At 43.9% G+C, this 11,427-nt stretch overlaps 1 protein-coding gene across 5 annotated transcripts in view; it reads right to left on the reverse strand.

Annotated features, from left to right (window-relative positions):
• Nucleotides 1-11,427, reverse strand: part of LOC129045653 (uncharacterized) — a 163,351-nt gene that overhangs the window by 22,743 nt on the left and 129,181 nt on the right. For 3 of the 5 annotated variants that reach the window (XR_010410002.1, XR_008505679.2, XR_008505677.2), the window contains one exon: nt 8,571-9,823. The gene's annotated coding sequence lies outside the window, so the exon portion shown is untranslated. The remainder of the gene's footprint in view (nt 1-8,570; nt 9,824-11,427) is intronic. The other 2 variants (XR_010409999.1, XR_008505680.2) reach the window with 1 other exon arrangement.

An 11,427-nucleotide genomic window follows, 5' to 3' on the forward strand; every position in this document is an offset into this window, starting at 1 on the left:
TCTGTATGCGTAAGTGTGTCTATGGGTATGTATAGATGTATATATCTATCATCTATAGTCTTTTTGCGTGTGAATTTAAGAGATAAAAAAAAAACCTATCAGGCATCTTAGTAAGAACTCATCTGTTTCAGTTTATAGGAATGGCTGCCTCTCAGGGGAAGAATCTGGTGGGGAGGATGGGGATAAAGGTAATCTGAGATGCCTGGGACATCTGCGCACTTACTCTATTCTGCTAGGTGACTGATCTGATCCTACACAAGCTTATTGTTTCATAATTTGGGGCCTTTGGCCCCTAGTGGGGGGACAGGAGATCGATCAGTCTTGCCATGCCAAGCCCAGGATCCAGGTATATGAGGAAAGCTCTTTGGCACCCAGGTGCCCTGAAACCAGAGTATTTCTGTCTAAACCCGCCCTGTGGGCCAAGTATGGCATATGACTGGGCGCCTGCTCAGTTCCCATTTGGCATTCCAGTTCCCTGCTGGCCCTGGAACCCAGCCCCAAACCACAGCTGCCTGGCTGGGGGCCTGACAATCTACCTTCGCCTTTGCCAGAACATTCCTCTCTCTCTGGAGGGCTGGAACTTGTCATCGTTCCCCTCCCCCAATTGCTGCGAGGGGTCCCACTTCCTCCGTGATACCCCATACAGGCCCTGCCTCCAGGAGGGCGCTTGCCTATTATGGATGTTTCTCTGCCCGGAGATTCTAACTATCCCACGCCTCCAGCTTTCTGATTCAACACCATGGAAGCTTAGACCCAAGTTCACCAAACCCTGAATAGTCATGTTGTAGATTCTAGGCTGTCCTCCTGAGAAACCAGCTCAGACCAATCCTGGTTCCTCCCTTCTCCCCATGGACCCGCTGTCTAAAATGGTTACGAAAGCTGATGGAGGTCTCACTGTTCCTAGCGGGCAGCCCATGTGGAGGGTGTGTCCAGGCCCCCCAGCATCAGGGGCTGTTTGTGGGACAGTGACTGGGGAGAAGTCTGTCCCTACCCCACAAGCAGAATCAGGAGGGATTATTCAAAATGTCCAAGGTTACCACACTGTTACTGGCCATACTGCTCTACAGAGACTGGGAATATATGCCCCAGGACCTCTGCCTTGGAGGGAAATTCAAAGAACAGATCCCATCTAGGTCCCCTTTAAGGTGAGGAGAGACTTCGAGAGAGCTGAAATATTTCCTGACCCTTGTTTGCTGTTAGAGGTTAGCAGTTTGCTTCAATTTTGAGATAAACCAAGCTTGGGGGCAGGGACGACGGTGGGGCTGTAACAGCCAACTATGTCCCGCTGAAGAGTTTCCGGATGCCCCCAGCCTGAAGAACTCGTGATCCTTGGGAATCCCATCTGGAAACCCTGCCAAGCCCAGCCTGTGGGGTGTCTGCTGCCTGAGGCCGCGGGGTCCCAGGGAGTACCATCCACCAAGAAGGCCGCAGCCGACGACTGGCATGTGTAGTCCCATTGGCTTGAAAGGAAGAGATGTTTGCGACGGATCAAAGCAATTCTGCGGCGCTTGGTCCATCGTAGGCACTCAATAAACATTCACGATTCTTCCAGCCACCAGAGAGCCCTCAGCTGAGGTGCAGAGAAGGCCGCACCCCCAGGGCTTGGAAAGCAGTGTGTGTGGCAGGGCAGGGCCCCTTTGGGTCAAGTGGAAACATGCCTCTCTACACCCCTTGCTGAGACCAGGCCTCTCGGGGAGACTTTGAGAAGCCTATCCCCACATGGAAAGAATAGTTTTCTCAGGGTTGACTCTGCCTTCCAGGAAAATATTCCTGTGTCGAGTGAGGGGAGCCGTGTGGTGGGCCGGTGGGGGCCGAGATAAAGTGTGTGAATAAAACATTGACGGGTCACCACAGTTTTGCTCTTCAGAGCACCTAACCCACGTGAGCTGGGGCCCCTTTTCTGTAACTTGAGATGCAAGTACTCAGGTATTTATTTTCACGTAATGATTGAAAGGTAGATAAAATTCAAAAACAGTGAGCCACAAGCCTTAAGTGACCTTCAACTAGAGTAGTAACAAGAAGCAATTACAGGGGCGCCTGGGTGGCTCAGTCGTTAAGCGTCTGCCTTCGGCTCAGGTCATGGTCCCAGGGTCCTGGGATCGAGCCCCGCATCGGGCTCCCTGCTCAGCAGAGAGCCTGCTTCTCCCTCTCCCACTCCCCCTGCTTGTGTTCCCTCTCTCGCTGCGTCTCTCTCTGTCAAATAAATAAATAAAATCTTAAAAAAAAAAAAAAAAAGAAGCAATTACATAAAGAAGTACATCTGATTTTAGCGGTACCAGAAAGCTAAACAAAGAAAGAAAATCCATTATTTAGGCCAAATAAGACCGGGAGCGATTCTGGACCATTTTCATTATTTTCTTAAAGGAGAAATGTCACACTGAAGTCATAACCTGCAGTTGGGCTCGGAGGGCTGAGGATGGGAAAATACTCACCCCACCCTCTCGCATCCCCTTTTCGCTGTGGCCACAAAACCACACTCTCTGACCCGGCTGTGGGCTGAGGCTCCTGCTCTGCGGACTCGGGTGGGTGGACACAAGGCTGTGACTAGAGGCGGGCTCGCCCGGAAGCCCCAGAGACTGGCCTGGGACGCGGGGAGCCGATCACAGAGGAGGCTTGGGGGCAGGACAGGCGCAAAAAGGACAAAGTAGTCAGTCATTCCACAGCAAAAATAGTTTCAAAGCCAAGTTTGCTCATGCTACTCACATTCGGAAAGATGACTGCTTACTCAAATAATAGTTGGAAAAAACCTGGGCTCCTGGGTGGCTCAGTTGGTTAAGCATCAGACTCTTGATTTTGGCTCAGGTCATGATCTCGGGGTCCTGAGATCGAGCCCCAAGTTGGACTCCCTGCTCAGCAGGGAATCTGCTTGAGATCCTTCCTCTAGCCCTCCCCCTCACTCTCTCTCTCTTTAAAATAAATAAATGAATCTTTTAAAAAATTGGTAAAACAAAATCTATATCCATTTTTGAATCATTGTACACGTACTTGGAGAACAATTGCCCCCATTCAGTGTTGCCTGTGCATGGGAATTGGGAAAACAAGCAAAGACCATGGCAGTTCTAGTTCAAGCTCCTTTCCTTACATCCCCCCCAGGGTGCTACAGAGCTCTGGGCCCTCTCCCCCCGCCCCTCACCCCCCCTCAAGAAACGGAGTCAGAACCTCTGAGGGTGGGGCCCAGGAATCTGTATTTGTAAGCTTGTAAGTATAGTAATTTCTGAAAACCATTAACCCAAAGGGTAAGAGTCCAAATTGTTAACATATATCTCCCCCTTAATCTTGCAGTGGGGCACTAGAAAAGCACATTAGATTTGGAATCAAAATGCTTGGGTTAAAATTATGCTACTTAGCCCGGAGCCATTCACTTAATTTCCTATGGCTCCAGTTTTTCTCATTTGCAAAATGGAAATTCTACCCAGGGTTGTAAACATTAATTGACAAAGAATGTAAAAGCGTTTGCAATGTAAACTCCACAAGAGTACATCAATGCTTATGGTTATCATTATTCACTGTCATGGTATCAGAAGTCCCCACCCACCGAGCCGGCACCCTGGTCCAGGCCTACCGCGTCTCCCCCAGGGGCTGCCGTAATAGTCACTCTCAAAGTCACTCTTCCATCCCTCCCTCCTAGTTCACATTCTGCAGGTTATGCACCTCGCTTGCTTAAAATCTTCAAAAGTTTCCTGTTGCCCTTAGAATACAGTCTAAAATCCTTACCAAAAGTAGCTCTTTTCCTTACCAAGACCTGCTTGACTGAGAGAAGGTAGTTCGAAAGGCAAAAGACCCAAAGCATCAGAGGCTGCCCAGAAAATGCACCCAGGTTCAATGTTAGGATGCGGGAGCTCCAGGCGGCTAAGATCCAGCCCAGAGGATGCCCCCCCAACCCCGCTCCGGCCCCAGCTGTATCAGAAGCCTGAGTCAGGGGTGGAGCAGGATTAGAGGCCCAGCCGTGATATCACAGGCATGTCTAAGGTCACCCGTGGAAAAAAGGAAAAAGACACAATATTAAAAATGCAAGCTTTGGACAGCGTGGGCCTAAAAATGTGATTCTAACTCATAATGTTTATAGTAACATGATTAGGTATAATTTGAAGGATTAGAAGTAGTTCGGTTTCTTAATATGCAAAGACCCTTGCTCAAGATAGGCATGTTTGTTGATGGAAGCATTTTTAATTTTTTGAAATAACTTTTAATTTTATGATAGTTTTACAGCTACAGAAAAGCTACAAAGATAGTGCCGAGGGTTCCAGTGTACCCCTCAGAGAAGCTCCCCTAATGTTCTTATTCTCACAGAACTGTGCTACAATCATCGAAAGGAAGACACCAACATTGGTCTGGCACTGTTCGCTCAGCTCCAGATTCTGTTCGGCTTTCCCTGGTTTTTCCACTAAGGTCCTCTTTCTGTTCAGGATCTAATTCAGGATCCCACATTGCTTTTCATCCTCCTGCCTCCTCAGCCTCCTCTGGGCTGTGATGTTTCTCAGCTTGGCCTTGTCTTTGATGACTGAGGAGTGCCGGTCAGGTGTTCGGTTAGGATCTGCCTGACGTTTTCTCAAGAGGAGACTGGGTACTGGGTTTTTCAGGGAGGAAGACCACAGACACGAAGTGCCCACTGTCATCACATCATATCAGGAGTACATGCTGTTTACACGACTTAGCTCTGTGATGTTGGCCGGGATCACCTTGCCGAGGTGGTGCTTGCCTCTGTAAAGTTACTGTTCTCCCCTTTGCAGGTTGCACTCAGTGAACACAGCTCACCGGGTTCAAAGTGGGTGGGTTTTTCTTTTATTTTCATGGTGGGGCGGGGGGTGGGGGGGTGGGGTGTGATTAAGCTCCACCTCCTGCAGGTTGGGTGGGATCTATGTAAATTATTTGGAATTCTTCTATAAGGAAGAGTTGTCTCCTCCCCCACCCCCACTGATTTATTTCTATTATTATTTGCATCATGTTTGGAACTCATGGATATTTATTTCATACTTTGGGTTATAATTTAATACCATTTATTGTGCAGATCATACCATTCCAGATTTGGCCATTGGGAGCTCTTTCAGGTTGGTGCCCGTGTCCCTTTGACGTGTCACTTTTTTTTTTTGCTTTTTTTGAGCTTTTTCTTACTCTCTGGTGTAGTGAGATGCTCCAGGATCATCTTGAATTTCCCCTACCCCAGCCCTAGAGTTAGCCATTTTTTTTTCAAGAAGCCCGGGTTCCTTTTATGGGAGAATGGTATTAGAAACCAAGGTCTGGGTGCTAGGTGTAAATTAAAATTTAAAAACACTTTTCAGTGTTTATTTTTAATTATAAAATTAACACACACTGGTGTCCAAATTTTCAAACAATACAGAAATGTATCAAGTAGGACATGAAAAAGTGCCGCCTATTTTTCCCCCGATCTATTTCCCAAAACTATCCTATAGCATATAGTATAGTATGTATTTCTGTTTTTTAAAATTAATATATCTTTATAGTGCAAAATTTGAAAACTACAAAACCATATAAATTAACTAGATTTTAGAATTTTTTCCATGGTTTATACAAAAAACTATGTACTTCACCCACAATGAGAGATTAGTTAAAAATACTGCAGTTCATCCATAAAATGTAACCCTAGGAACCTGATAACAACCATGTAAAAGAAAAATATTTAATGACATGAGCAGTTGTTCACTATATATAGTGGAAAAAAGCAGTTACTAACTAGTATGAAAAGTATTACCCCTCCTTTTTTGTAAAAAAAAAAAAAAAACCAACATATATTTGCACAAAAAAAGATTAACAGGAATATATATATCAAAATGTCCTAGTGATTAACTCTTAATTTAATTAAGAGTGCTGTAATTACAGGTGATTTCACCTTTTTTCCTTCTCTTTATATGCATTTTCTAAGTTATCTAAAGTGATCATGCATTACTTTTGAATTAAGGAAACAAAGTAATACAGTCCTCACTTTGCATAGTATCTTGGTAACCGAAACTGCCTATTGGAACTGGGACCTTGATTTACACTGTTCTGTGATAACTGCAGCTATTATTAAAGAGAAAACTTTGGACTTAAATAATACACAGTATGAAAAGAAACACTAGCGCCTGGGATGGAAATGGAGTTGACATATTCACTCATTCACTCTGCAAATATTTTAGTGTACATTTACTAAGTGCCAGGCTCTGCCCTAGGTGTCAGGGGTCCCACAGGATGAAGACCCAAGGATGTTCTCCAATGAATTATTTATGAAAGTGAAACATTGAAAACAACTTAAATATCAAAACTACATAAGAAAATTACATTATAGCCATAGAATAGAGTAATACGTAGCCATTAAAAATCATGTTCTAGATCAGAGTTATTGACACTAAGAATGTTTAAAATATATTTATAATTGAAAAAGAGCAGACAGCAAAAATATAGAGAGAGCATAATGCTGTTTTTTTTTTTTTTTACTAACAATGCATGTATATTTAAGTTTGTGTATAAATATGTCATAGATACCCATAGCCTATCTCTAAGTAAACCACCTCTCTCTCCCCAAGTAGAGACTAGGGAAGAAGATAACCCTTGTCTAAGAATTTAATCAGACTCTTTAAAGTGAAACCTCAAGGCATCTGCTAAATCCTGGGATGTGTAAACAAAGGCCTGGAAGTAGCTCTGGGGTAGAGGCTCAAGAGAGTGGTATTGCTTTGTGTAAGAAAAAAGGTACACATTTGAAGGTGTTCTGAGTGAGCAGAGAAAGGATGGCTGAAGTAGAGGCCACCTGCCTCCCTAAGATTTTGGTCAAGTCACCACGCAAAAGCTTTGACTTAATATTGTGAGTGTGTATATAAATCGAGACTAATGGCTGAGTTCTGTATTTAGGCTAATACCTGTCTGTCGGTGAAGAAAGGGCTCCAAGTGCAAAGAATAAGAACCCAGGGGAGGCAAGAAGTTGACACTAATGAGAGCCACAAGGACATGAACGTCACGGAGGGAAAAGGCAATATCACATTTGTGTTTGTATTTGCATCCCTGGCACCTAGCTAAGTGGCACATTCATTTAAATTTTTTTTTTATTTTTCTTATTTTTTATTTTTTTTAAAGATTTTATTTATTTATTTGAGACAGAGAGAATGAGAGACAGAGAGCACATGAGAGGGGGGAGGGTCAGAGGGAGAAGCAGGCTCCCCGCCGAGCAGGGAGCCCGATGCGGGACTCGATCCCGGGACTCCAGGATCGTGACCTGAGCCGAAGGCAGTCGCTTAACCAACTGAGCCACCCAGGCGTCCCGGCACATTCATTTAAATTTAATTTAATAGGGGCTGGGGTACTTGAAAGCCAAAGAAGTTCGCTTTTCTCAACTCTTGCCTATGTAGCGGCAAGCATCGCAACAGGAAGAGCTAAAGTTCGATTTTGTATCCTTTCTGATTTCATTCCATATGACTAGAATCATTTGTGATAAGCACAATCTTACCTCCAGGTTATGCATTAACCCTAACTTCTGACACTGCCTGCCCCTCTTCATTATCAACATTAGCTGCACCTCACACTCATCATAGCTAAGATATACAGGTGGCCCATTATGTACAGCATCATTCTAAAAGCTTAACCTTCATAACAACCCCATGGGGTAGTTATAGACGAGGAAGCCGAGATGCAGAAGTTAAATTTCCTTTTATTCTTACTTTATATCCAATCCCTGGGTATCCTCATTCACCCATATCACCTCAAAGATCACTGATACACTAATAACTCAGACTTAAATGTAAGCTCCATAAGTCCAAAAAATTTCTATGCCTACCGAGTTCTCCCATATATCCCCATTAATCTAGTCCAGGGGCCCCCACAGAGCAGACCTTTAATAAGTATTTTTTAAAAGACTGAGTGAATCTAGCCTAGAGCTTTTTTGCTCACTTGTGGTCCAGGCATTTCTATTTGCATGCCCCACAGACACCTTATACTCAAAACATCCAGAACACAACTCATCACCTCCAACTCTTCTCCACCCCCAAATATGTCCTCTGTTTGGTATTTCCTCTTTCCCCCATGAGTGATACCATCATCTCCCTGATGTGTAAGTCATGTTTCCCTGATTGGCCATGTTCAGCCTGTCCCCAAGTTCTACAGCTTCAACCACCGAAGCATCTCTCAAATCCCTCTGCTCCTCTCCCTTCCTACCCTGATCTAAGACGCAAGCAGAGCAAAGACTCTGGAGATCAATTTCCTGGGTTTAAAGTAAACACAGCTACTTACTAGCTGTGGGATCTTGGGCAACTAATGTCAATGTGCCTTAAGCTCCTCATCTATATTACTTAGGAATATTTGGGTTGTAAGTAGCAGAAAACCCAACTCAAATCAAATAAGAAAAGGGAATTTTTTGGTTCATTTAACTGAGCTAAGGGTGTCCAGCTAGATCTAGGAGCTCACCATGGTACTGCCTCCCTGTATTTTAGGGCAGATTTTCTTTGAGTGGGGCTTTGCTCTCCATGGGCTCTTCCCCCATGGTGATAACTTCCAGAGCTCCAGTCATGCATCCCAGCCTTTCAACCACCCCAGAGGAAAGAAACTTTTTCTTACTTTTTTTTTTTTTTTCTAGCAAAAAGGATTACCTGGTGTTGATTAGCCAGGACCTGTGACATGGCCTCTGGAATCTGAAGCTGGAATCAATCTCAGCCAACCTCATGGAACAGGAGTGGTGGTGAGGAGGGGGTGGTAATCCATGAAAACAGGGTGTTTTTTTCCAGGAAAAAAAGGGGGATGGGTGTTAGCAGCCATCTACAACACCACACACATACTCACAGGCATATATAGACATACTTACTGTTTTCCCTATATACAATCTGGTTGCTTTTCAATCAATTCTCCACACCATTGCTGGAGAAAGCTATCTATAATGCAAGTCTAATTAGCAAAACACATATGTGTCACAGAGCAGTTACCAACCTGTGTTTATCTTTAGGTCCCAAGCCTTAGCCCCATGCCTAGCACAAGGTTGATGCTTAGGAAATCTGTTGAATGAAAGCCTCACAAATACCAGGAGGTGCCTAGGCAGAGGTGATGACCCGTGTTTCATATGGCAAAATAAACCAGGAGAAAACAAATACAAAATTAATTCACTGAACACTAAGATGGGAAAGCAGAGGTGGGGTTTTGACTATATCTTGAAGAACAAAGAAAATGCTTATGAATGTAATAGGGTGTCCCAGCTGTGCTGGGGGGATGCTGGGGATGGAAAGCCCAGTTACTAGCAAGAAAAGTCCTTTCCAAGTGTGTAGGTGAGCTAGGATATTGCTCAAATTCTAGCAGAGAAAGGAAACAGAGCCATAGATAACTTTTTTTTTTTAAGATTTTATTTATTTATTTGACAGAGAGAGGCAGTGAGAGAGGGAACACAAGCGGGGGGAGTGGGAGAGGGAGAAGCAGGCTTCCTGCTGAGCAGGGAGCCCGACGTGGGGCTCGATCCCAGGACCCCGGGATCATGACCTGAGCCCAAGGCAGACGCTTAACGACTGAGCCACCCAGGCGCCCCCATAGATAATAATGCGATAAAGCCCATACCCTCCTCAGAGCTTTGCCCATGCTGGTCCTTGTGAATGAATGCTCTTTACATTACCAGTCTCCTTTACCTCATTTGGGGTTCAGCACTAATGTCACCCCCTTGGAGAGATTTTTCCCTGATGTTGATATCTAAAGCAGTGCTAAAAAAATAATAAAATAAAATAAAGCAGTGCTAACTACATCATAACCCAGTTGTAATTCCTTCATTGTGTAGTCACTATCTGAAATTACCTTGTTTACTTGTTTGTTGTCCTCTCTTTTTCCATAGGAACATGAGCTTCATTAAATCAGGGATCTTCACTGTCTAAACAAAAGAATTAGCAAAGGGAATCACTCTTCTGGCTTGAGGCAGAGTAAATAAATAACAGGTTTTAAACATGTCCAGCACATTATCTGGGATGTAACAGATCCTCAGAAAAAGGTAGCTATATGGCTATGATTTATAGATGTCGTGAAGTATCAGAAGCCCTGACTTCAATGCTTCTGACCCTTCTCAAAGGCAGCCCTGAGCCCAGGGCATAGAGGCTGAGTATGCAAGACAAGCTGAGGTGGGAGGGAAGGCGTGGGGTAGCTTTTGCCTTTTGCCTGAGAGAAGACCTTAGGTGGGAGTGGGGCTGGCTCACGAAGGTGCCGAGCACCTGGGCTCCTGAGACTTCCATAAGAGACTATGGGTGCTGAGGTTGGAAAGGAAAAAGTCCTAATCTGAATCTTGTTTTAATTATCAATCAATGACGGCAAGGTCAAGTTCAGCTCAACTTCAAAATTCCAGAGTACAGCTATTCAGCACTTGTTATGTTCAAGACACTTGTTGGCCCGACACAGGATAGAGTTGAGCCAGATCCGGCTTAGACCCCTTAGAAGACACATTCTCTTGGGGGAGACAGAGAGGTCACAGCTAACTACAGTCTTTGGATAACATGCTCCAATAGTAATTCCCAAGAGGTTGGAGTGATCTTACAAAGGACCTCTTAGTAAGAGAGAGCTTCGCTGGCAAAAACAATGAGCGGGATCAAAACCACACTGGTGACTGAAAACACAAATTCAGGGAGAATATCTATTTCTTGGGTTTGGATTTGGTTTTGTTTTTTTCATGAAACTTATATCAACACATCCAGGGTCACCTCTAACTGGCAATAATATGGTTCGTGAAGATCATTTCACTAAGATAGCCTGCATATCTGAGGTCAGCATCGCTATCAGTAATTGGTTTTTGTCTTTTCAGAAGCAAAATATGCTGAAATTCAAGAACTGGGCCTGAATAACTATCTATGTGACTCGCCAAAGCTGAGCCACCTCCACGGGGAGCTGGGCAGAGCACGTGGTGCCCTGCAGCCTTGGGACAGTGTCCTGGCGCTCTTCACCGTGTCACTGCTCAGCGCCCCTCACTGCCCTCTGGGTGTTTCTGACTCTGTGAAAAATAATCATATAAAAAAACGCCAACTTCTCATAGTCAGAAAATATTCCCCATTTGAACTTTACCCAGGACCTTAAATTTAAACTGCTGAAATTCTTTATCCCTGCTGTCCTTGTCACCAACTTTTTGAAATGGAGACTTTACTTTTAAGGAAAATCTATGCCCTATTACATGAATGGTAAAAGTCAAGTCTTTAGTAAACTCTCAAAAGAAACAAACTTTTGCTTTTAAATTTATACAGATTTTGTATATAATACATATTATATATATGTATGATATATAACTCAACAAATATATTCTAAGAAAAGGAAGAATTAAGGCACACGGACTTGGATCACGCACCTTTAAAGATGTCTGTTATTAGGATTCTGCTTGTCATATACGGAAGTTCATTGAAAATGAGTTACAAATAAAGAAAACAAATGAAAAGAACATGATAAACTTTTATAGAATGACTAATCTATCAAGCATAAAGTGGTCATCGAGCACTTACC

This window comes from Mirounga angustirostris, unplaced genomic scaffold (genome assembly GCF_029215605.1).
Source record: "Mirounga angustirostris isolate CCGP_5_RB_7025 unplaced genomic scaffold, mMirAng1.0.hap1 SCAF_3, whole genome shotgun sequence".
NCBI classification, from domain to species: Eukaryota; Metazoa; Chordata; class Mammalia; order Carnivora; family Phocidae; genus Mirounga; species Mirounga angustirostris.